At 41.0% G+C, this 25648-nt stretch overlaps 1 pseudogene; it reads right to left on the bottom strand.

Annotated features, from left to right (window-relative positions):
* Nucleotides 1–3697: 3697 nt before the first annotated feature.
* The window catches only part of LOC132654828 (baculoviral IAP repeat-containing protein 1a-like), a 43332-nt pseudogene continuing 21381 nt past the window's right edge, over nt 3698–25648 (bottom strand).

Genomic DNA, 25648 nt, shown 5'->3' with positions numbered 1-25648 from the left:
CCTGTCTCCCTTTGGCCCTATGTAGAACACACAGTGCACACACAAACACACATTAACTAAGTTAACAAGGTAAAAATAAATAAAAATTCACAGATTATAAAATGAGAAAACTCTATAGAGTCATGAAAAAAGAACAACAAAGGACAGTAAAAAATATTCAATTAAGTGTACAATTAAGAATTTGGTTAACAATAATTTTTAATTCGTGTCAAACTGTCAGAAACAAATCCACAAGATCTGAGTGTGCCAACTATATGAAATTCACATTAAGAATAAAAACATAGATATCACACAGTTAAATAAAATTTGATGCTTGCTGCACAAACATGGAGACTGGGCTCGGATCTCCAGCACCTGTGTAACAGCAAGGGAATAGGGACAGTGTAATCTTAGTGCCAGAGAAGGAGAGACAGGAAGACTGTAGGGGCTCACTAGCCAGCCAGTAAGTCTCATTGGCAAGCTCCAGGTTTAGTGAGAGACCTGTCTCACAAAATAAGTTGGACAAAACTACAGACCTATTTCTGAATACACAGAACATGTTGCTTTCAGGAAAGAGAGGAATCAAGCTGGAACTGACTCAGAATTTCCTCCCTGCTGTCTCCCTGTCACAGTCACAGTACTGGAAGAGGCTTTGCAGTCTGCTGGGAGAGGAAGGCCACCTGTATTCTACAACATCACCATCATGCCAGACAAGATGTGGCCAACGGTGAAGAGTGGCCTGAATCTTTGGGGATAACCGACTGCTTTTGAGTTGGACTTGAGGCTGCTTCACAGATGCTCTAATCATGGTCAAGCTGGGTGTGGTGGTGCAGGCCTGTAAATCTCGGCACTTGAGTGTCAAAGACAGATGAATCTCTGGGTCAAAGGCCAGACTGATCTACATAGCAAGGTCAGAACAGAAAGGGCAATTCAGTGAGACAAAATGAAAGAAAACAAACCCTAAACTAAAGAAACTAAACTAAACTAAAGAACCTAAACTAAAGAAATTAAACCTAAAGAAAACAAAAACCCAAACTAACCCTGGTCAAAAGCCCATGGCCCAGAAAGTCTATAAAGGTCTTGCAGGGCAGGGTCTACTAATGCTATCTGGCTTAATGGACATCCTGTCAAAATTATGTTCATATGCAAACAATTATGCTGCTTTGAACCTTGGCTGGGTACGCTTCTCACTGTAGTACATGTTGTGGTGAACTGCAACGTTAGCAGCAGAGGTTTCAGACAGTGAAGTGGGAGTTTGGGGAAATGAAAGCCTGCAGAAAGATACTTTGGGGCAGGTGCTGAGACCCATAAACAAACTTTGGGCAGAGTGCAAGGAATCTTGGGAAAGAAGAGGGAGATAGTAAGACCTGGAGAGGACAGGATCTCCACAAGGATAGCAACAGAACCAAAATATCTGGGCTAAGGGGTCTTTTCTGAGACTGATACTCCAACCAAGGACCATTCATGGAGATAACCTAGTACCCCTGCACAGATGTAGGCCATGGCAGCTAATAAGGGGACAGTCTCTGACATGAACTCAGTAGCTGGCTCTTTGACTGCCTCCCAAGGAAGGGGGAGCAGCCTTGCCAGGCCACAGAGGAGGACAATGCACACAGTTCTGAGGAGACCAGAAAAGCTAGGGTCAAATGGAAGGGGAGGAGGATCTCCCTTATCCTTGGACATGGAGAGGGGCATAGGAGGAGATGAGGGAGGAAGGGCAGGATTGGGAGGAGAAGAGGGAGGGGACTACAGCTGGGATACAAAGTGAATAAACTGTAATTAAGATAAAATATGAAATTTAATTAAAAAAGAGTACTTTGGTGAAGGAGAGTTAGCTTTGGAAATGTGATATTTCAATGCCTATTGAAGATGTATCTATAGTCTCAGGCTAGAGCTGGAGATGAAGGAGGCAGTGTAGACCTGGAACTCAAAGCCATTGAGCTGGATGAGGTGGTCCAGGAAGTGCACTTAACAGAGACAAAGTCAGGAGAACTCAGACCCCCACTTCGCCTGCCACACATGTGGTCATAGAGGAGAAACAGCAGGGGGCTGAGCTGCAGCTCTCTGAGGAGGAAACAGGAGTGATGCCTCAGGGAAGGTGGAGCAGGTGCTTCCTGAGGCCAGTGATGGGCCCCACTGGAGTTACCAGCAATGAAGTAAAATAAGGTACAAAAGGCCAATTAGTAATTACAGATTTATTGATTCCTTTAGTGAAAGCACTGCCAGTCCACCTTATTGTCAAGCATAACTACACCTTGCTACCTGGAACAGAGTGACCTGTCATTTCTGTCTGCTCACTGGATTCTGTTATAACATTTAAACATTTCTGACAATAAAGTATTACATGTCAAATCAGATAATAAACAAGATAATGTGTGATCCTATAGAGACAAGGTGTCTCTGAGTTTGAGAGACAGGTCTCTCCAACTTGGTCTACAGAGTGAGTCTAAAAACAGCTATGACTACACAGAGAAACCCTGTCTCAAAAGAAACAGAGAGAGAGAACAGAAAGAGAAATAGAGATAGACTGTCTTGGAACCAAACATGGGTTCTTTGTAAAAGTAACAAGTGTTCTTAACAATCTCTTAACAAGTGTTCTTAACATCTCTCAAAGTCCTGAATCTTTATTTTACACATAAAAAAACAAAAAAACAAAACAGAGAACTGTAAGATAAAGAATAATACAGAAAGGGGTAGAATGGAAAGTAAGAATACTTTCTGACTCAACTTTACAGATATAATAAAAGATTTAATAAAATTTTAGAGCTGTTTGGAAATATATTTCTTTCAGATTTATTGAGGTATAAATTGACCGATTAAAAGTATATATTTATGTTAAGCCAAGTATATATTTATGTTAAGTATCAAGGTAAGATTTTTATATACATATGGAATACTAAATGACTGTCAAAGCCAAGTTAATATATCCATGAGTCCTTAATGTTTCTGCAAATATGATTTTAACAATCCTAGCCCTAGGAGGCAGAGGCAGACACATCTCTGTGAGTTCCAGTTAGGCCCGGTCCACATATTCAGTTCCAGGCTATCAAAGGCTACCTAGTGAAAACCTGTCTCTAAACAACAAAATGGAAAAACAAAGGAAACCTTAAGACCATTACAGCACATGCAAACTTTTCAAAAGCCTCTGGAAGGAAAGCAGTTTTCTCTAAGCCCATTTCCCCCCTCACATTGGCAATGAATGAGAGATGACAGCAAGCATGGCCACACCAAGGCTGGTGAACATACAAAAGCCCTGCAAAGACTAAGCATCTCCTGGAAAGTCAGCTGCATCCTGTGGTGAAGTCGACTCGTGCTTCATCATGTGTGAGACTGATGCAATACTAAACCGTCTGTTTCTTACCTCCATCAAATACTCCTTACATGTTCTGGCTTTTATACACTGATGTTCTTTTCCCCAGCCCATTCCTCTTCACCTTGCAATGGAGTGGTCTCTGCATGAACTTGACAAAAGCTGTAATCTTTAGACAGGAGGACCATACAAGGACTGCCAAGGCACTGTTCATCATTGTTGCTAAGTTTAGTGAGGAACAGGCAGGCTTCTAGAAAAGTATCAGCAGCCTACACCTTTAATAAATATGATTTCATATGATGGTTAGTTATGCCTTTATTTTTTTAACTTTTATTAATTACACTTAAATCACTTTGTATCCCCCATAAATCCCCTCCCTCCTCCCCTCTAATCCCACCTCCCCCTTTTTCACACATGCTTCTCCCCAAGTCCACTGATAGGGGAGGTCCCCCTCTCCTCCCTTCTGATCCTAGTCTATTAGGTCTCATCAGGAGTGGCTGCACTGTCATCTTCTGTGGCCTGGTAAGGCTGCTTCCTGCTCCGGGGGAGGTGATCAAATTGCAGGCTGATCAGTTAAGACAAGATCTTGCTATGTAACACAGGCTGGTCTAAACCTCTTGATTCTCCCACTTCAGTCTCCTAAATGCTGTAAGTACAGAGGAGTACCACCTTGCTTAGCTACAGTAAAATGTTTTAGGAAATCAGATATTTAAAACTGTCAGTAGCCTTCAGCTGCATCCTTCACTTCTGAATGACAGGAGAGAATGGCAGTACCCATTTCCAGAAGATAGTCAAGTGTTTGCACTGAGGGTGTCTTTCCTTCATAGCGTTCATCACTTTCATGTTCTCTTCATCCAGGAGTCAGCTGAGCATCCCGAGCCAGCTGAGCATCCCGAGCCAGATGAGGCTGGGCAGTCTCATCACACACTGGCTCAGAGCCTTGACAGTGGTGGCCTGAACTTGGATGCATTCTGAGAGATTCCTGCTGATGTTCAGCTCTTGCAGGTTTGGCAGGTTGTTGAGGACTTGAAAGAAATGTTTGTATCCTTCCTCTGTAATATTATGATTTACTGAAAGATTTAAGTTCTCAAGTTTCTGGAAGCCTCCACTGGTTGCTATCTTGGCTAGAAAACAAAACATTTATGAAATGAGACTCCTGAGGCTGTCAATAATGGTGACAAGTTACTGGTACTACTCCCAACCCTGACAATGAAAGTAGGAAATGGTCAACATGATGTTTTAGAGGACATTCTTTGAAAGCACCAAACAGCTGCCTGGCAGATAGGGAATGACCTTGCCAAACTGCAAAGGGGAAACAGAAACCAGGAGGAAGTGCCAATACTGGTAAAAAAGAAAGAAAGAAACAAACAAACAAAAACATTGATCTACCAGAAAGATCTTACAACTCTACATGTGCTTTGCACATAGCTTGAAGATATAAAAGAATACTAGAGCCATAAGGAAGGTAGACAGGTGGCAGAGATCAATAGGTTGAATGACTGACTGATTGATTGAATGACTGATTGACTTTTGTGGTGCTTGGGCATGACCTCAGGGCTTCACACAATCTAAATGAGTACTGCTGAGTACATCTCCAGTTTCACACCTGGAGATTTAAACACACCCTCTGGAAGTAATTATGGTGTAAATAATGGAATCTATCTCACATGGAATCATGCCCTTAGCTCCTCTTCTAAGGGTTAATCATGTGGGGCAGGTCAGGGACCTCAATAGGAGACCACCTTTAGGAAGATGGGTTCACCTTAAGATAATGTGTTTTTCTTCTTAGAATTTTTGAGCCCTAGTGCAGTATCCATGAGTCAAGTACGATCTATCTGGCTTCTGAGGTGCATCTCAGAAAGGTAATCCATTTCTTTTTCCTCTCATGCTTTTCTTTCAGATGCTGGTCAATCTGAAAGATGTTCCTCAACTCCTCAACTAAAGTGGTGCAGGATATTTGATTCCATTATGAACCCCATAATTGTGAACTATAAAACCCTGTTTTTATCTCGTTTGGTTGAGCTGAGAGTAGCAGGCCTGACCCACACCCCCCAAAAGTTACCATTGGGCATAACGAGTCCTATCACACACCTTAAGTCCAAGAATTTTTCATTGTGAACAGGTGATTATGGTGTGGTTCACCCAGCCCTAACACACACCCTTAATTCAAGAGCTTTCTGTACATCAAATTTAATAAAGTTAACCTTATATCAAGAGGCAGAGCAATAAACCAGCTCATAGTGATTAAAGAATAGGAGGGACTTTGCATTGAAGGGTATTTAAGACAGTGTGGAGACATAGAAAAGAGCTATTACCTCAAGCTCTGGCTTTAGCTTGGGCTTCAGCTCCTCATCTCCAGGGCTTTGGGGCTTTGAACTAGCAAGCCCTCAGCCTTGGGATTTTTGGCCTTTGCTTCCTGAGCTGCCACTTGAACTAGTAAACCTTTTGGGTTTTTTCCATCCAGACGTGAGCTGAGAAGGAATGTCAGCTGGGTCCTTTCTCTGCCTCTCTGAGCTAGTAGGTTTTCATCCTGGCATCTGGCTCCTGAGTCTTTATTGGTAAAATTTTTTGGTAAAAAATTGTTTATAACAACAGTTGTCAGGGACCACCTGTGGAAACTCACCAACTTGCCTCAACTTGCCCGTTCCCTTACCTGCAGTAAACATACTGCTTGGCAGCAGCAGAGATGTGCTCACAGAACCGTGGCTTATCACAAAATGTTTCAGGCCCCTGGCCGAGAAGAATCTGTAACTTTTCACCTACCTTACTTCCTCATCCTAAACCCTTTATAAAAGCTTATTTTGCTCAGTAAAGTTAGTCCTTGACAAGCACCTGTTTGCTTGGACTCCTTCTTTTCTCTCATCCATTTTTTCACAGGATCAGATCCTCTTCTATCCCCCAAATAACAAGCTCCGCTGGCCGGGGCAAACAGTAAAGCTTTGGATTTTATTACCTATGAGAATCATCAGAGTACCCAAACTACAAGGGATTGACAATATTTACTGGGGACAGAATGTCAACCAACCTCTGTTGAAGGTAAAAGCTACCACAACACCATGGAGACTTTTGCTCCTGTTTCTTTGTTTGTGATCAGTCTCCTGTGACCCAACCTGGCCTTGAACTTGCTATTTAGACGAGGAACCCTTGAACCTCCTCAAGTGTAGACTTACAAGCATGTACCACATCTAAGCAAAAAAACATGGTTTAATCAATATTTGTAAGGTATCTCAGAAATTCCATCCCCAGAAATACCCAAATGTGTATATTTTATAAGAATGCTCTTAGAAGCACTTCACAGTAACCAGCTACTAGAAACAACTCAAGTACCCATTGAATAGACACACAGAGGGCACATGTGTTCAAATAATGAACAGACACACAGCCATGAAATCAATGCACTATGGACATATGTATTATTCTGAAATAAGGTACAAACACAATTTTTGGTGAAAAAAGACAAAGCATTGCCTATCGTATAGAATTCCCTTATATGAAAAGTCTAGCTGTAAATAAAGCTACGGTGAGAGAGAGCAGTGAAGTGGTCATTTGTGTATGGAAGTGGAGGGCACTATTGGAGAATGGATACAACTTGGGTTTTTGGGCACTGGGGAAGCCCTGTGCCCTAACCTGGTTCATTGCCACACTGACTTAGTTGGCAAATGTTTCAGTAACATGTGCAGGAAAATGGATGCAGCTCTATATTTCAACTTGCTACAACTTGTTTACATATTTCCAGTATCCAGTTGACTAAAAGGGGATACGGTCAGGTATCTGAAGCAACAAGGGTGGAGACATAGATTTTACCGGGGTGTGGTGCAGTAGCGGAACACTGCTTTGGTGTATGTGAAGTACTGAGTTCAATCCCCAGAACTGGGAAAATAAACCACAGCCTGAATACTTCTCTACCTCCCCTCCCTTACCCCACTACCTTGACCACCTCTAAAGAAAAAAAAAAAAAAAAAAAAAAAAAAGGAGAGCATTGACCAAGATAAATCTAAATTTTCAAAAGGGCATGAGAAGCAGCAGCATGATAGTACAAATGAGGAATGCTTTGGAAGCCTTTCTCAGGTCTAGACATTTGCAGCAGGTAGCTCCAGGGGCACCACTGCTTACACACAGGGGAAACCTTTTCTCTGAGGGAAGCTCACCAATTTCCATCACACTGTCGTCATCCAAGGTGTGGTGAAAGGCAAGAACTCAGAGACACTGAAGCTGCAGACACTGCTGGACAATCAGTCTGGCCACTTGGTGAATCCCGTCCCCAGTGGGAAGAAGCAGTTCCTCCAGGTTCCTGAGAGAACCCAGAGCCAGTGCTGTGGGAGACACAGCAAGCCATCCTCTGTAGTTGTTCCATTATGAGCAGCTGTGACCTAGTCATTCTGCACTCTAGGAGGCCCCACCTAACAGAGGCCCTCCTCATCACTGCCATCTCAAAGAAGAAGAGAAAAGGGGTCAGTGTTCCAAGATATTTGATCTCACTGTGAACCCCGAGCTTGTGTTGTTTATCAAAATATCCTGTTTCTAGTTGTGGTCGGGCTCATCCTTAGTAAATACATTTAATCCAAGAATTTGCCTGAACAGGATTAAATAAAGTCAACAAAAGTTCAAGAAGTGGAGCAAGCAACCAGTTGATAGGGAATGAATGTAGAAAAAAATAGTAAGAAAAGGCAGAAGGATGGATAAAGAAACACATGGGAAGTAGAAGAGTAAGACACTGAGTTTTGAGGGGTTTTGGAGATGGTATTGGGAAAGAGAGTTTCCCTTTGTCACATAGATTGAGGAGGAAGGTCAGCTGAATGCTTTCTCTGCCTCTATCAAACAGCAGCCTTTTTAAATTTTTTACCCAAGCATCTTGCTCCTGCATCTTTATTCGTGAAATTGAGTGATTGAAATTTGTACATGTACATATATATACTGCTTCATCACATGGCACAACCACATGGACAGGGAAATTATGCCAGTGCAGACAAACTGAGAAGCTGTAAGATTTGTTAAGTCACCTGGAAGTTCTCCAAGAAAGAGTTAAGATGGGAAATACCATAATACAAAGTGCTAGAACCCTGCATAATCCTGCTTTAGATAGCTTTAAAACAGAAGAAGAAAATGAAAAGATAAATGACTTAACTGAGATTGACATAATTCAGATTATAATTACTACCAGCTAGCAATTAATATTTTATCCTTATTAGCCATAGTAGATTTTATACCCTCTCAAAGGAAAAAAAGAAAACTTAGAGATATAGGGAAAATAAAAATATCAAAAGTGGACTGATAGGATACAATCCTTAGAAGAAAAATTAGAGATACTTATAAATAAAAATGAGAACAACACTCAGACAAAGAGAGAGACATTTAGATAAAAATTTACTGTGCCACTGCATGATGAAACTGAAGAGGGGCAGCTTAAGGTTATTAGAAAACCCACCTTAGATTGTACAGCAACTATACAAAAGATGATAGACACCCCCAATGTTCTGAGGAAGTTAAATGGAATCTTATAGGCATATTAAAATTGAGATTTAAAGAAATAATCATTTTATTTGGTATGCATTCACCCTATGTGAAGTAAATATTAAAGTTATTGGCAACTTAGAACAGAATTATCCTTTGTCTGGAAAGATTTGGCAACAGCAATATTGGAAGCCAGTTCTCAGTTACAATGGCAAACATGGTAGAAAGAGGAAGCCAGGACTACAGAACAATGATATAAGACTAGAAGTATTAATATTTCCCAGGATTCATTGCTAGGTAAAGGTCAATATGATGAGGTACAAAGGTAGCTTGAATATGATAATCATACCATGACACTATGTTGCTTAGCAGCTTTAAATGTTTGGTACAAAGTTGAAGAATCAGGAAAGAGGTTGGAGTCATTTACTAAAATCTACAAGGACCAAAAATATGCCTATACTGACCCTTTTGCAAAGATTGACTTCAAATGTGAATAAAATAGTATCAGATTCACAAGTCAGACAAATTTTGATTGAATTTTTGGCTTTTGAAATGCTAATTCAGAGATGGGTGGTGTTGGCACATATCTCTAATCTTAGCATCTAGGAGGCTGAGGCAGGTGGATCTGTTAGTATGAAGCCACCCTGATCTGCAGAGTGAGTTCCAGACAGCCATGGCTACACAGAGAAATCCTTTCTCAAAGAACCAAAACAGAAAAAATGCTAATTCAGAATGCAAAAGTGTGAGCAGTCCTTTTAAGCAGGATTAGCACCAATAGATGAATGGACCAGAAACATGGCTGATATTGGATCTCATGTTTATAATGCTGCTCTGATAGCAGAAGTAATTTCTAACAGTCTTAAGAACAATCAAAATGTGAGATGTTTTAATTGTGGTAAGCCAGGTCATTTTTAAAGGGATCATAGACAAAGCATTCTTAGAAACTATGGGGGTGTTTTTCCCCTGGAAATTATTGAAAAGGAAGGCCTCTCAGCTTTGTGGAGTATGCAAAAGGTGTGGCAAAGGATGGCACCGGACTAATGAATGAAGATCAACAAGTGAGGAAGAGGAATGGGAGAGGTGAGACTGAATATCACTATAGTGCCCTCCAAAGGACCAGCATGGTTGATGCATGACCCATACTTCGGTGGATCATGCACAGCCACCCAACACAGACTTGAAATAAGTCAATGAATGTAAACAAAAAAGGCCCAGTGAAAGGCCACTCCTCAGGCCTCATAAGACCCAGTCAGGAGGAGGCAAGTGTTCAGATTTCTGTGCTGAGTCTGAGATCTAGTCTCATCAAACAATGAGCATTTATGGGAAACACTCTTAAAAAAAAGCAAGACAATGCCAATATAGGATAGAGAGCTTTCTCTTCACAGTTCTTCTCAGATTCATTGTGCATAAGGAGAGCCTGAGTTTCTCCTTGATCCCTTTTGTTTCTTTTAGGTAGAGATAACAACTCTGTGTGTGTGAATGTGTGTATGTGTACGCATGTATGTACATGTGTGCTTTGTGGGGAGATTGGATAGATGAGTCATTGTGCTAAAGTATGGGCACATTCCACAACCACAGGCTGAATTTTTAAACATTGTGTCTTTACCAAACACATACAGACTCTTCTCCCTCTTCAATATTCCCAGAAGAACACAGCATAACATTTGTTTACAGGGCGATAGGTGTTGTAGGCAATGGAGAGATGGGTTAAAGTACATGGAGGATGTGTGGAGTCATGGGCAAGCATGGCACCATTTTGTATCATAGAGGATCTTCTAGTGTTTACAGCAGCAGCAGGCTTTAGACCCAACTGCCATGGTTGTCAAGGAACAACTATACACAACTTGCTTGGTTATGGGTTCACTCTAGGAGGAGGGAGAGGAGAAGAAGATGAAAAAAAATTAAGAAATGTTGTTTTACAAACTTACCAAACTTTCTTGATGTTTCCTTATCTGGAAAGTGTTGGTCGTTAAGATTCAGTATCTTCAGAGAAACAAAATTTGGCAAGACGGTGACTAGGAAAGAGAAAATAAATTTTAGTTAGGTCAGACATGTTTCCTATGAAAAAGAAAAGTACTGTTGAAATAAAGAGTATTTCAAATGTGATGAAAGGTGATATAATGTTCAGGTTGAATTACTATGACTAAGTAGAAGATGAAAATGAAAGACTTAAATTGTAGACAGATGTGTTTCACTTTTGTGAAAGCCTCACTGAAGATCAAGTGTCGTCACAGTTCCCATGATACCAGTAGCATTTTAATCCTAGAGTACTGAATGACTGTGCACAGGAGCATCTGAAGTCAAAGTTGTCCAGTTCTTACCAAATGACGTGGTTTCAAAGCATAGTCCAGAAAACTCAGTCTCTCTGAGTTTCTTGCAGCAAGCAAGCACAGCCATGAGAGACTCAAAATTCAACAGTAAATTACATTTCAGATGGAAGACATGAAGATTTGGAGAGTTCTGAATCAATTTAACTGCAAAAGATGAAAGAATTTCAGAAATTAGAGAAGGCCACCAATTTCTATCAGAATTGGACCCTCAACATCAGTTCCAGCCACACTGATTTAACAGGCTGTGACTCGGGGGCCCAGTGCCTCTGTGACACAGTGGCACAGTATCTAGAAGTCAGACTACATTCATTGGGGTTATGCTCAGTTTCTGCAACTGACTAGTGAGCAGATGACCCAGGGCAAGTTCTTGACCCCCTCTGGAAACAGAGAACTGAAAAAGAAAACTATTTCTGTTCACTATATTTCACCCCCAGTGTCAGCATCCTGATGTCTCTATGTTTGCACACTTTACTGACACAATAGGAATTCTGTGCAAAGTAACATAAAAAAAGAGAACAACTCTGAAACACAACTTTAAAAACATGTAAACATATTTATTTTGTCTATGTGTATGTGGTGTGTGGAGATCATCCATATGCCAAGCACATGTTGGGAGTTCAGGGGAAAACTGGGAGAACTCGATGTTTCCTTTCACCACAGAGATCTATGGGACTGAAGCCAACAGGAGTGACTTAAGCACATTTACCTTCAACTTGGAAAATGTTTTGTTTGCTTGCTTTTGTTTCTTTTCAGAAGTGGTCTCATATTGTATCTCCAACTAGCATGGAAATAACTACATTTACAGAGAGAGGCTGACTTTGATGTGATAGTCTTCCTGTCTAACCCTTCCAAATGCTGTTACTATAGGCAGGAGCCTCCATACTCTAGTGACTTTTTGACATGCAAATCTGCCATGTCACTTCCTAGCTTACAACTCCTTAGTGTTCAGTGCCTTAAAAATTAAGGATCTCCACAGTAGAGGACAATGCAGCCACTTTTGATGTGAACTGATAGACTAAGATCAGAAAGGGGAGGAGAACCTTCCCTATCAGTGGACTTGGGGAGTGGCATGCATGCATAAAGTGGAGGGTGAGTGGGATCGGGAGGGGAGTAGGGAGGGGCTTATGGGGGGATACAAAATGAATAAAGTGTAATTAATTAAAAAAAAGTCAACTGAAAAAAAAATTAAGGATCTGATGTTGCTTTTGTCATTTTGCTAAATGGCATGTTCTAGAAAGATGGCTGCACAGCTGTCTGTCAACAGGAGAGGAGACTGGGATGAAAGAAATGGAGAAAAGGTTCTAACTGCTTCTTGGCTATTCAAGCCAACTCAAAAGCCATGTACTCCCTTTGTAAACTTTGTGTACATTGTAAACCCACAAGGTCCCAGGCCTACAAGCAATAAAATTGTCTCAATCCCTGATCTCGTCCCAACAATCAGGCCACAGAATCCCTCAACTCCCAGACCTCCCTGGAAAGCTGTGCCACTCCAACTGCACACCACGCAACCCTACATAAACTCTGTGTTCCACCCAGTTCTCTGCTGCTTCTTGCTTGAGAAGAAGCAACCACCCTCCCAGGTTTTCCCTCCCAATAAATCTCTTGTACGAGGTTTGTTACATGGTGTGGCTTGGTGGTATTCCTTGGCTCTGGACTACCAGGATATCTTCTGGAACACACTGAAACCCTGTTGGCTGAGCAGAACTTTTGCTGGGGAAACCTCCCCTGCAGAAGCAGAGCTATTACACTTGCACTGGGGAAACTCTCCAGGCAGCTGGAGCAGAACTCCTGTAGGGGAAGCCTTTCACTTCAGAGCTGCAACACCTACACTACTCCCAGTCAGATTCCTTTGCCCTCAGTAGACAGATCTGCACTTGCCACTCAGACAGCAAAAGAAGAGGACTCCACACACTGCTTTGGAGAGGAAGTGTTAGGAGTGTAAAGCTCAGGCTGTGCAGTCAAACCTTCTGTTTGGAGACACATTTCCTTAGCCCTGAGCCATCTCTGACCTCATTTCCCAAGCTGACAATTAGCAATAATCATCATACCTTCTCTCACACAGGGGCTGTGAAGACTGAGTCAGCGGTTGTGAAGGGCTGAGAATAGTTCCCCACATGTTAAAGACTCGGGTAACAAATAAATCTCTGCTCTCTTAAGGAGGAAGAGCACTGTTCCCACACGTTCCCATGTGGGAACAATTCACACTGTGAAGCCAGGGAAGGTTTAACTAATGATAGTTCTACCAATTACTAGCCAAGTAGCTTTTGCAGCTGAGGCATGAGCTGGAGATCCAATCACCATCCTTACCTAGTCTGGAGAGGTCAGACTTTGTGGAAATTTGGATGGATAACTTCTCCATGTGGTGGAGGTTTGGGAACTCTCTAGGAAGGACTGAAAGCACATCTGCTTTGTCATCTAGTCTCACAGACAGTTCTTTCAGTCCCGGGAACTTGTCCAAGTCAGCAAAGAGTTGATCTGGAAAGCAGCACATAGTTCCCATCACTCAAGGTCCCCAGTGGAAGTTCTAACTTATGCTGTCATCTTTAGCCATTTTCATGCTTTCAGAATGAAATTTCTCACACTTCCTAACATCTGTGTAGGAAGCACAGCCATGAAGATACTGCCATCTGCTGATTATAGACTATAGGCGAAGCCCTGTGCTGGTCTCTAGACTCACAAAATATATAAAATTTCCCCCAACCAACAATCAGCATGGGAAACAACTGGTTTTGCACATGCAAAAGATTATAGTTTAATTTTTAACTCCAACTTACATAAAAATGTAACTCAGAACCTCTCCACCAACCTGATACTGTGCATCCTCTTCCAAAGTCTGTCCAGGTAACTCTCCAACCCTCCTCTCTCATCCATCCCCAAACCGCATAGATCTAGCTTGGATCCCACATCCAGTACCTAGGCCTAGTCCAGCCACCTCTGCCTGTGTCACTGCCAAACTGTGGAATTCTTTTACAATCCACCCTGCCTTCCTTTCCATCCCCAACCTTCAGCCACATCCTACACAATCTTCTCCAGGGTCTAGCTGGGTGAGTTTTCTTGATGCTCCCCACCCCCCACCCTCCCCAACCCCCACAAGCTTGGACTAAAATGCACGTCTTGCATATCAGCCCAGGCTCCAGTGTCCACCTGAGCCATATCCAACTTGTAGGCCCAATCCAACCCTCACAATCATAAAACTGATGGAATGACAAAGAAAATCCAGGAATTGAAAATAAAATTCAATAAAGATAGAAACACTGAGGAGGACTCAAGATAAATATATATATAATTGAAAAACCCAATAACTGAACTAAAAAACTCAAAGGACAGACTTACAAGTATAATGAATTAAGCAGATGATTCAGTATGAGGACTGACTTGAAGATAAAGTACATATAATTAGCAAAGAGTATGGGGGGAAACACAGCAAAGAAACATACAGGAAATGTGGGACACCAAGAAAAGAGCAAACTTTCGAATTTGAGAAATAGATGAGGGAGAAAAAGCCCGGGTCAATGACATAGACCAGCTCTCCAACAACATCATAGGAGAAAATTTGCCAAAATTAAAAAAAAGACATACCTATACAGAAGATATGGGAAGCACAGAGAACGCCAAATAAAAAAGCCTGAAAAGAAACTCTTCATGGCATATTTTCTTTTAATTTCAATAATTTAATTACTAACTACACAATAATGTTGATGTCTTTTTTAACCTTTCAGCTATTGTTGTTTCTTTTCTTCTTATTTATTAAAATTTATTTACTTTGCATCCCAGCTAATGCCCCTCCTTTATCCCCTCCCAATCTAACCATCCCTCCCTCTTCTCCTTCCAAGCCCATCCCCAGCCCACTGATAGGGGAGATCCTCCTTCCCTTCCATCTGACCCTAGCCTATCAGGTCTCATCAGGACTGGCTGCATTGTCTTCCTCTGTTGCCTGGCAAGGCTGCACCCTCTCAGGAGAAGGTGATCAGAGAGCCAGCCACTGAGTTCATGTCAGAGACAGGCCCTTTTCTCTTTACTAGGGACCCCACTTGGAGATTGAGCTGCCATAGGCTACATCTGTGCAGAGGTTCTAGGTTATCTCCATGAATGGTCCTTGGTTGGAGTATCAGTCTCAGAAAAGACCCCTGTGTTCAGAATTTATGGTTCTGTTGCTCTCTTGTGGAGCTCCTGGCTTCTCCAGGTCTTCATCACCCTTCTTTAATAAGATTCCCTGCACTCTGCTTCATGGCATATTTTAATGAAAACATTAAGTATACAAAAAATTTGAAAACATCAGGAGAAGAAACACAAGTCACACATACAGGAACACCCATCAGAATACCAGGTGATTTCTCAATGGAAACACTGAATGCCAGAAAATCCTGTGTCACTGCATATCAAATCCTAAAAAACCACAACAGACAATCTAGGTTAATACTGATAGTAAAACTATCTAACATACATGACTGGGGGGAAATTCTATGATATAAATAGCCTATGAAAACTATATCCAAAAAACCAGCCTAAAGAAATTAAGGGAGACATTATTTCAGACTGAAGAGAGGGGTGAACTGAGCTAAGAGATGAAGAAATTTGAAGGTATGATTACTAAAGTACAAAGTACCACTGAGAGCACAAACAACACCAGAAATCAACAACACATCACTACAACCAACATATGCACTTCAATAATACCTTCAAATATTAATGGTCCCAAGTCTCCAATCAATGATTCAGGCTGGCTCAATGAATCAAGAAATAAAATCATGTCAGGCAGTAGTAGCACAAACTTTAATTCCAGCACTGAGGAAGCAGAGGCAGATGGATCTCTGTGAATGAGGCTAGCTTGTTCTACAGAGCAGGTTCCAAGATAACCAAGGCCAAAGAAAGAAACCCTGTCTCTAAAAACATCATCATCATCATTATCATCATCATCATCATCATCATAATAATAAATTCATCTATCTATTGTTTATGAGCAACATATCTTAGATTTAAAGATAGGAACTTACTAACTTCCCCTTCTTTCATACAATTACCTGCACTCTGCCCAAGGTTTTGTTATGAGTCTCAGCATCTGCTTTGATACACTGCTAGATAGAGTCTTTCAGAGCCCCTCTGTGGTAGTTTCCTGTCCTATTTCTTGTTTTCTCCTACATCCAATGTCCATCCCATTTGTCTTTCTAAGTAAGGATTCATCAACTTACCCTGGTTCCCCTTTTTTTGTTTATCTTCTTTAGGTGTATAGATTTCAGTATGTTTATTGTATCTTATAGGTCTATATAAGTGAATATATACCATGTGTGTCTTTCTACTTTTGGGATACCTCACTCAGGATACCTCACTCATTTCTAGGTCCCACCATTTGCCTGCAAATTTCATGATTTCCTCATTTTTAATTGCTGAGTAATATTCCATTGTGTAAAAGTACCACAATTTCTCTATCCATTCCTCAACTGAGGGACATCTAGGTTGTTTCCAGGTTCTGGCTCTTACAAATAAAGCTGCTACAAACATGGTTGAACAAATGTCCTTGTTTTGTACTTGAGCATCTTTTGGATATATGCCTAGCAGTGGTATAGCTGGATCTTGAGGAATCACTATTCCTAATTGTCTGAGAGGACAAGAGCTCCACAAGGACCAAATACATTAGGGGACAGGGGTCTTTTATGAGACTATTTCTACAGCCAAGAACCATGTATGGAAATAGCCTAGAACCCCTCCTCAGATATAGCCCAAGGTAGCTCAGTATCCAAATGTGTACCCTAGTAAGGGGAAGAGGAACTATTTCTGACATGAACTCAATGGCTGGCTTTTCATCCTCCTGCCCCCCCCGGAGGGAGGAGCAGACTTGCTAGGTCACAGAAGAGGACATTGTAGCCATTCCTGAAGAGACCTAATAAGCTAGGGGCAGATGGAAGGGGAGGAGGTCCTCCCCTATCAGTGCCCTATCAGTGGACTTGGAAAGGGGCAGGGAGGAGATGAGGAAGGGATGGCAGGATTGGGAGGGAATGAGGGATGGGGCTACAGCTGGGATACAAAGTAAATAACCTGTGATTAATATAAAGAAATGAAAATTATTATTAAAAAAGAAAAAAGCTTCTATGAATATTAAAAAATAAAGATAGGCACTTATATAGAGTAAAGGATACACCAAATACTCCAATTAAATGACACTAGGAGTCAAGAAGCATTGTTATGCTAATATCTGACAAAATAAACTTTAAACGAAAATGATGTAGAGGAAATGAGGAAAAATACTTCACTCTAATCAGAAAACAGCTAACCAAAACACATTATTATTGTAAACATATATGCACCAAATTCTGAGGCATCCAATTGTATAAAAAGTGTACTACTGGAATTAAAGACACATACTAACACCAACGCATTGGTATTAGCTGATTTCAATACCCTTGTTTCGCCAATAGAATAAAAAGCATAGAAAAATCAACTTTAAATGACATCATCTATGAAATGAACTTAACAGATGCCTATAGAATATTTCACCCAAACACCAAAGAACATACAGTCTACTAAGCTACGCACGCACGCTTCTCTAAAATAGATCATATTCTGGGACGCAAAACAAATCTGTACAAATTCTGAAAGATTTAAATAACTCAGTGTATCCAGTATGGTCATAATATAATATATAAAACTTAAAATCAACACATCTCTAGTAAATACACATAGTATGGAGATTAAACACATTACTGAATGATGAATGGGTCAAAGAGAAAATCAAGACAGAAATGAAAGAGATTAACTATAACTAAATAAATACAACACAACACAAAAACCTAGAGACACATTAAATATAATCCTGCATGACAATTTTATAGCTCTAAGTACTACATTTAAAAAAAAAGCAGATAAAGTACAGATCAATGACTTAATGATACAACTCAAACATTTGGAAAAATAAAAAGAAACCAAACCCAGATCCAGTTAATGGCAAAAAATAGTAAAACTCAAAGTAGAAATTAATGAACTAAAATAAAACAACACCAGGAATCAACAAATAAGAATTGTGGCTTTTTTGAGAAAATAAACAAGATTGACAGGCCCTTGGCCCAACTAAACAAGTGAGGCAATCCAAACGTAGAAAGACAACTGTCACCTGAGGTTCCTGGCTCAAAATCTCAGATATGAGTATATAATCTGGAGTAGCAGCATAAAACAGGGGGGAAAGGCCATTGTGAGGAGAGCAATAGAGAGAGAAATAGCAACAGAAGGGAAATCGTAGGGTTCAAGCGATGTAAAAGAGTAAAAACACGGGACTTTAAACACAGAGGAGAGGAAGGAGACAAATAGAGAAGGAGGATGGAGGGACTATTAACTATCTACTTAAATATACCTATGATACATTTAAGTAATATATAAATCTATACATACATATATAAATACCATACAAATATACACAATTTAAATGAAAATTTCCCATCTGTGCTGACAATGCTCCACCCAAAAGCCCTAGGTTATCTAACAAAAATCCTGACACCAGGCATGAGAAACCCTTTTTTGTGTTGTCAGTCAGGATTGTCTAAGAAGCTCCCCAAACATTATAGACTATTTCTGATGGCATTGTTTGCCTTCCAGAGGTGGACGATATCTCTCTATTGCTGAGGAGAACATGTGCTTCAGACACAGGACCTCAAGATGTGAGCTGGAACTGACCTGAGAGCCTCCACCCTGAGGACTAGCTTTTGTTTTACCAGAAGGCAGCATGCAAGCATCCAAGGGAGGGAAGCAACCAATTCTTCACAGCTATGATATCTATGAACTACAACAATGACTAGCGTGACACAATACCACTAACGGTGTAATGGTGGCGTTTATACCTTAATGGTAACCAACCATCTCTAATTGGACGTAAGGTCCACTCAACAAGAGGGAAGACATGACTGGTACTGTAAACCTAGCCAAGTTCTCAGGGCTTGCAAAGCTTGGATGTTGAAGAACAACCTCCAAATACCACCGTACTAAACCAGCATAATCCCTAACTACATTCTACATATCTGTCCTTGTGCCCACAGACTATCCCTACCCTCATCAAAGACACTTCTCTTTGCAACAGAGGAAGATTCTTACAGAAAACCGAAACTGATTGAAATTAAGAATTGTGATGCCTAGTCCCAACTGACACATCTACAACATGACTGGTTGGCCTAAGGCTCAGAGATCACTGTGGGGAAAAGAATAGGAAAGATTCTAAGAGCCAGAGGAATGCCAAGTTTTACTGATGTTCTGTCTTCTGGAAATGTCAGAGAATCTACACCCATGAAGTCTCACTAAGAAGGTTTCCTAAACATGACCTGAACAAGATTCACACCAATGGACATGCTAACATGGACAGGCTGAAGCTCATGAAGCCTCAGACACAAGGAAGAACATCAGGCAACTAAAGATGCTAAGACAGGGATTAATACTCTTCCCAGGGAAGAGAACTTAAAACTGTCACACACACACACACAAAGGTCCAGGAAACATTCTTCTTTTCTTCTGAAGGTTTTACGATGCATTGTTATCATTAACCAGTATTTTACTATTAAACTTAAATGGCCAATTGAGACAAACAGTTCTGAGACCATTCTTTCACCACTGATTAAGACAAAGAAAACAAACAAACAAACAAGATTAACGCTCACAGTACCCAAAGGTGCTATGAAAGCTGTCAAGGGAGAAAAGCAATTCACCGTCTTACCCAGCCACAAAGCCTATGAACCATAACAATGACCAGCGTGGATGGTATATCCTATGGTATATTAATGGCTTTTTGTATCTTGGAGGTAACCAACACCTCCCCAATAAAATGTAAAGGCTGCTCAGGAATAGGAAATTCATGCCTGCTACCATAAACCTAGCTAACTTCCTGTGGCTGGTAAGGTCATGGCCCCTAGAAGACAGCCTACTCTTGCTAAACATTTGCTAAACAAGTGTAATTTCTACCTGCATTTTGAATACTTGTCCTTATATCCACAGAGAACTGTAGCTGTCGATCTGCAGCAAAGAAATCAAAGAAGCTTCTTCTTTCTTTTTCTGTTTATTTTCCTTTTGTGTGTGTGTGTGTGTGTGTGTGTGTGTGGTTTTTGGAGACAGGGTTTCAATGCATAACCCTGGCTGTCCTGGAACTCACTCTGTGGACCAGACTGTCACAGATTCACAGAACTCTGTCTGCTTCTACCTCCCAAGTGTTGGGATTAAAGGTGTATGCCACCATCACCTTTCAAAGAAGCTTCTTTTTCACAAAAGATAGAGACTATAATAGACGTTCACAACTGGACAAAATCTAGAGAACAAGCTACCATGTGGAGCCCACCACAATTGATATATATAAGACTGCTCTTATACCCAAGGCTCAGAGAACATAGTAGGAGAGGAGACAGGATGCTTGTAAGAGCCAGAGGATCAGAATATCTGCTATACATATCATATCTTCTATACATATGACCAGAAAGCTACACCATAAAATCTCAACAATGTGGTGGCCTAAGCAAGGCCTATACAATGACAACACCAGTTAAAAACAATATGGGTGGGGGGGAGCCAAGATGGCGGCGCCAAGAGAACACCGCGTTTGAGAAGCAGGACAGCACTCGCCATTGCAGAGACCAGGAGACTGAACTTTGTGCCCTGAAACGACATCAATCGTGTTTCCCAGGTGAGGGAAGGCTCCCACGGTGTGGGAATCGGTCGGGTCCACTCACGGCTACCCAGCCAGAACCCGGAAGAAATCCAAGGTAACGCGGGCTTTGTGTCTCCAGGCTGGAGCCACAAGCATCCTTGTCCCAATCACTTTCCCAGGCTGATCCGTGAGCACAAGAGTGCCTGAGGCTGGGAGTCCCAGCTGCGGGGGGACCCCACTGGGAAGTAAAGTTGCCAGACTGATCATGGGTCACCCAGTCTATCCTCGGAAGGTCGCTAGGACGATGGGTACCCACCGCCAACACAACTGAGCTCCTGCTGCGCAGAGATCTGCGCGCTCAGCTCAGCGGTAGAGACAAGCTGTGTGCCCCAGTACAACAGGAGCTGGGAACCCCTGTCCAGAAAGGACCCCACAGGGAAGGAAGAAACCGTGCTGCTGGGGTCACCTAGGGAAAGTCTAGCAGCAAGCAGATCGCAGACAGGTGAGTATGCCCAGCCATCACAGATCTGGGCCCAAACAGGGAGCACAGAGTGATCAGAAACTCAGCTTCCACAGATTAGCAGGCGGGCGCACACTCCACCAGCCCAGAGGCCTGCATTGTACCAAATACACTTTACAGGAAGAACTGTGCGCCCCAAGACACTAGAGCAGTACTCACCCGCCACAAATTACCTCTTGGGTTCTGGGGCACAGAGCCCCAACCTCAGACCTACAAAAAACTGGGAACCCTGAGATCAACCCCCCCCCCAGATACTGCTCCAAGGGGCAACCAGTTATCCCTAACAAAACAGACCAAACCACGGGACACACAGGTTACAGCAGTTGATCACTAAATTTACAGCAAGAAACCCAGAAGGAGGGCAACTGTCTCCAGGACTTCTCCCAGTGAGAGGAGAGACCTCTCGATTATTAAGGACCACAGTTACTACCCAGGTCTCTATGCCTGAGGTGAGCTATAGCAACTCCTGAAAAACACCGGACATCCAGTGACTATACCCAAAAAGCTGGAAACAGGAAAAACCATCTTCCTGCCAAAGGGATTCTCTCCACTACAAGAGTCCAGGAACAACCAGAAACTAAATTCAAACAACTAAGATAGCCCAATGGGTAGAGGACAGCGTAAAAGTCCAACCAACAAAAGCCAGAGCAATGTGGCATCTCCAGAACCCAGTTATCCAGGGGCAAATAGCCCTAGACACCCCAGCATAAATGAAATTCAAGGAGATGACCTAACATCTATGCTCATGAACAAGAAAACAGAGGAAACAAATAAAATACGAAAAGAATTAGAGGAAGATAAAAACAAACAGATCATGGCTATCCGTAAAGAAATGGAGGAAATTAAAGACAAGGAGATTATGGCCATCCGTGAAGAAATACAGGAAGCTGCAGCCAAACAGTCTGTGGCCTTTAGAGAGGAAATGCTTAAATCACTGAATGAAATAAAAGAAACAGTTGATTGTTCAAACAAACAGCTGAAGGAATTGACAGAAAAACATGAAAATACAGTCAGACAGGGGAAGGAAACCAACAAAATAGCTCAAGACCTGAAGATAGAATTGGAAAAATTGAAAAAAAAACACAAATGGAAGAAATTGTGGAGAGAAAGAACTTAGGGAAGAAGGCAGGAACTACAGAGGTTAACATAACCAATAGGATACAAGAAATGGAAGAAAGAATCTCAAGTGTGGAAGATACAATGGAAAAAATAGATGTATCTGTCAAAGAAAATGTTAGATCTAAAAAATTCCTGACACAGACCGTCCAAGAAATTCAAGACAACATAAAAAAACAAAACCTAAGAATAATAGGAATAGAGGAAAAAGAAGATTCCCTGCACCACGGCCCAGAAAATATCTTCAACAAAATCATTGAAGAAAATTTCCCAACTTAAAGGAGAGACCACTAAGAATACAAGAGGCCTATAGAACACCCAATAAATTAGACCAGAAAAGAAAATCCTCCCGCCACATAATAATCAAAACAGTAAGTATACAGAACAAAGAAAAAATACTAAAAGCTGCAAGAAAAAAAGGCCAAGTAACATATAATGGCAAACCCATTAGAATCACACCTGACTTTTCAACAGAAACTATGAAAGCCAGAAGGGCCTGGACGGATATCATGCAGACCCTAAGAGAACACAGATGTCAGCTCAGGCATACCCTGAAAAACTCTCAGTGCTCACAGATGGAGTAAACAAGATATTCAATGACAAAAACAAATTTCAACAATACCTACAAACAAATCCAGCATTACAGAAGACACTGGAAGGGAAAATACAACCCAAGAAAGCTAGATACATTCAAGAAAACACAGAAAATAAATAACCCCACTACAGTAAAACAAAAAGCAACCAAGCACACAACCGTATGACCACAGCCAACATCAAATTCTAACAGCCACTGGTCATTAATCTCTCTCAATATCAATGGACTTAATTCTCCAATAAAAAGACACAGACTAGCAGAACGGATGCGTAAACAAAACCCAGCAATCTGTTGTATACAAGAAACACACCTAAGTCACAAAGATAGACATTACCTGAGGGTAAAGGGATGGAAGACGGCTTTTGAAGCAAATGGACGCAAGAAGCAAGCAGGAGTAGCCATTCTAATATCTGATAAAATAGTCTCTCAACCAAAATTAATCAAAAGAGATGGGGAAGGACACTTCATACTCATCAAGGGAAAATTCCACCAAGAAGACATCACAATCCTGAATATCTATGCCCCAAATACAAGGGCACCCACAAATGTGAAAGAAACATTGATAAAACTTAAACGACACATAGATCCCCACACACTAATAGTGGGAGACTTCAACACCCCACTCTCAACAAAGGACAGGTCAAGTAAAGAGAAATTAAACAAAGAAACAATATCTCTAACAGAGGTCATGAATCAAATGGACCTAACAGACATTTACAGAACCTTACACCCAAACACAAAATAATTTACCTTCTTCTCAGCACCTCATGGAACCTTATCCAAAATAGACCACATAGTTGGTCACAAAGTAAGCCTCAACAGATACAAGAAGATTGAAATAATCCCTTGTATCCTGTCTGATCACCATGGAATAAAGCTGGACCTCAGTAACAACAAAAATAGCAAAAAGCCTACACATACATGGAAACTGAACAACTTGCTACTAAAAGACAGCTGGGTCAGGGAAGAAATAAAGAAAGAAATTAAAATCTTCCTAGAACTCAATGAAAATGAAGACACAACATACCCAAACTTGAGGGACAGGATGAAAGCAGTGCTAAGAGGAAAGTTCATAGCACTAAGTGCCTTCAAGAAGAAATTTGAGACAGCGCATTCAAGCACCCTAATGGCTCACTTAAAAACCCGAGAAAAAGAAAAAGCAGACACACCAAGAAGGAGCAGACGACTGGAAATAATCAAACTCAGGGCTGAAATCAATCAATTAGAAACAAATAAAACAATTCAAAGAATCAATGAAACCAAGAGCTGGTTTTGTGAGAAAATCAACAAGATAGACAAACCCTTAGCCAAGCTAACTAACAGGCAGAGAGACACCATCCAAATCAACAAAATCAGAAATGAAAATGGGGACATAACTACAGACACTGAGGAAATCCAAGCAATCATTAGGACTTACTTGAAAAGTCTATATGCCACAAAATTTGAAAATCTAAATGAAATGGACAATTTTCTTGATCGATTCCACTTACCAAAGCTAAATCAGGACCAGGTAAATCAATTAAATAGTCCTATATCTCCCAAGGAAATAGAAGCAGTCATCAAAAGTCTCCCATCCAAAAAAAGCCAAGGACCTGATGGTTTCAGTGCAGAATTCTACCAAACATTCAAAAAAGAGCTAACTCCAGTTCTCTTCAAACTATTCCACAAAATAGAAACAGAACCAACATTACCAAACTCATTCTATGAAGCCACAGTCACCTTGGTACCTAAACCTCACAAAGACCCAACCAAAAAAGAGAACTTCAGGCCAATCTCCCTTATGAACATTGATGCAAAAATACTCAACAAAATACTTGCAAATCGAATCAAAAAACACATCAAAGATATCATCCACCATGACCAAGTAGGCTTCATCCCAGATATGCAGGGGTGGTTCAGTATATGGAAATCCATCAATGTGATCCACCATATTAACAAACTGAAAGAAAAAAAAAACACATGATAATCTCCCTAGATGCTGAAAAAGCATTTGACAAAATCCAACATCCATTCATGTTTAAAGTATTGGGGAGATCAGGGATACAATGCACATATCTAAACATAGTAAAGGCGATATACAGCAAACCTATAGCCAACATCAAAATGAATGGAGAGAAATTTAAAGCAATCCCAGTGAAATCAGGGACAAGAGAAGGCTGCCCACTCTCTCCATATCTCTTCAACATAGTGCTGGAAGTCCTTGCTAGAGCAATAAGACAGTTGAAGGAGATCAAGGGGATACAAATTGGAAAGGAAGAAGTCAAATTATCACTATTTGCAGATGATATGATAGTATACATGAGTGACCCCAAAAACTCTACTAGGGAACTCCTACAGCTGATAAACACCTTCAGCAAAGTGGCTGGATACAAAATTAACTCAAAAAAATCAGTAGCCCTCCTATATACAAAAGACAAAAGGGCTGAGAAAGAAATTAGGGAAACAACACCCTTCACAATAGCCACAAATGACATAAGGTACCTCGGAGTAACCCTAACCAAGGAAGTCAAAGACTTGTATGAAAAAAATTTCAAGTCTCTGAAGAAAGAATTAGAAGAAGATATGAGAAGATGGAAAGATCTCCCATGTTCATGGCTTGGCAGGATTAACATAGTAAAAATGGCCATTTTACCAAAAGCAATCTACAGATTCAATGCAATTCCCATCAAATTACCAACACAATTCTTTCCAGACCTGGAAAGAAAAATTCTCAACTTCATATGGAATAACAAGAAAC

This window comes from Meriones unguiculatus, chromosome 6 (genome assembly GCF_030254825.1).
Source record: "Meriones unguiculatus strain TT.TT164.6M chromosome 6, Bangor_MerUng_6.1, whole genome shotgun sequence".
NCBI classification, from domain to species: domain Eukaryota; kingdom Metazoa; phylum Chordata; class Mammalia; order Rodentia; family Muridae; genus Meriones; species Meriones unguiculatus.
The sequence above is the reverse complement of the archived record's forward strand: the minus strand, read 5'-3'. Positions and strand labels throughout refer to the sequence as shown.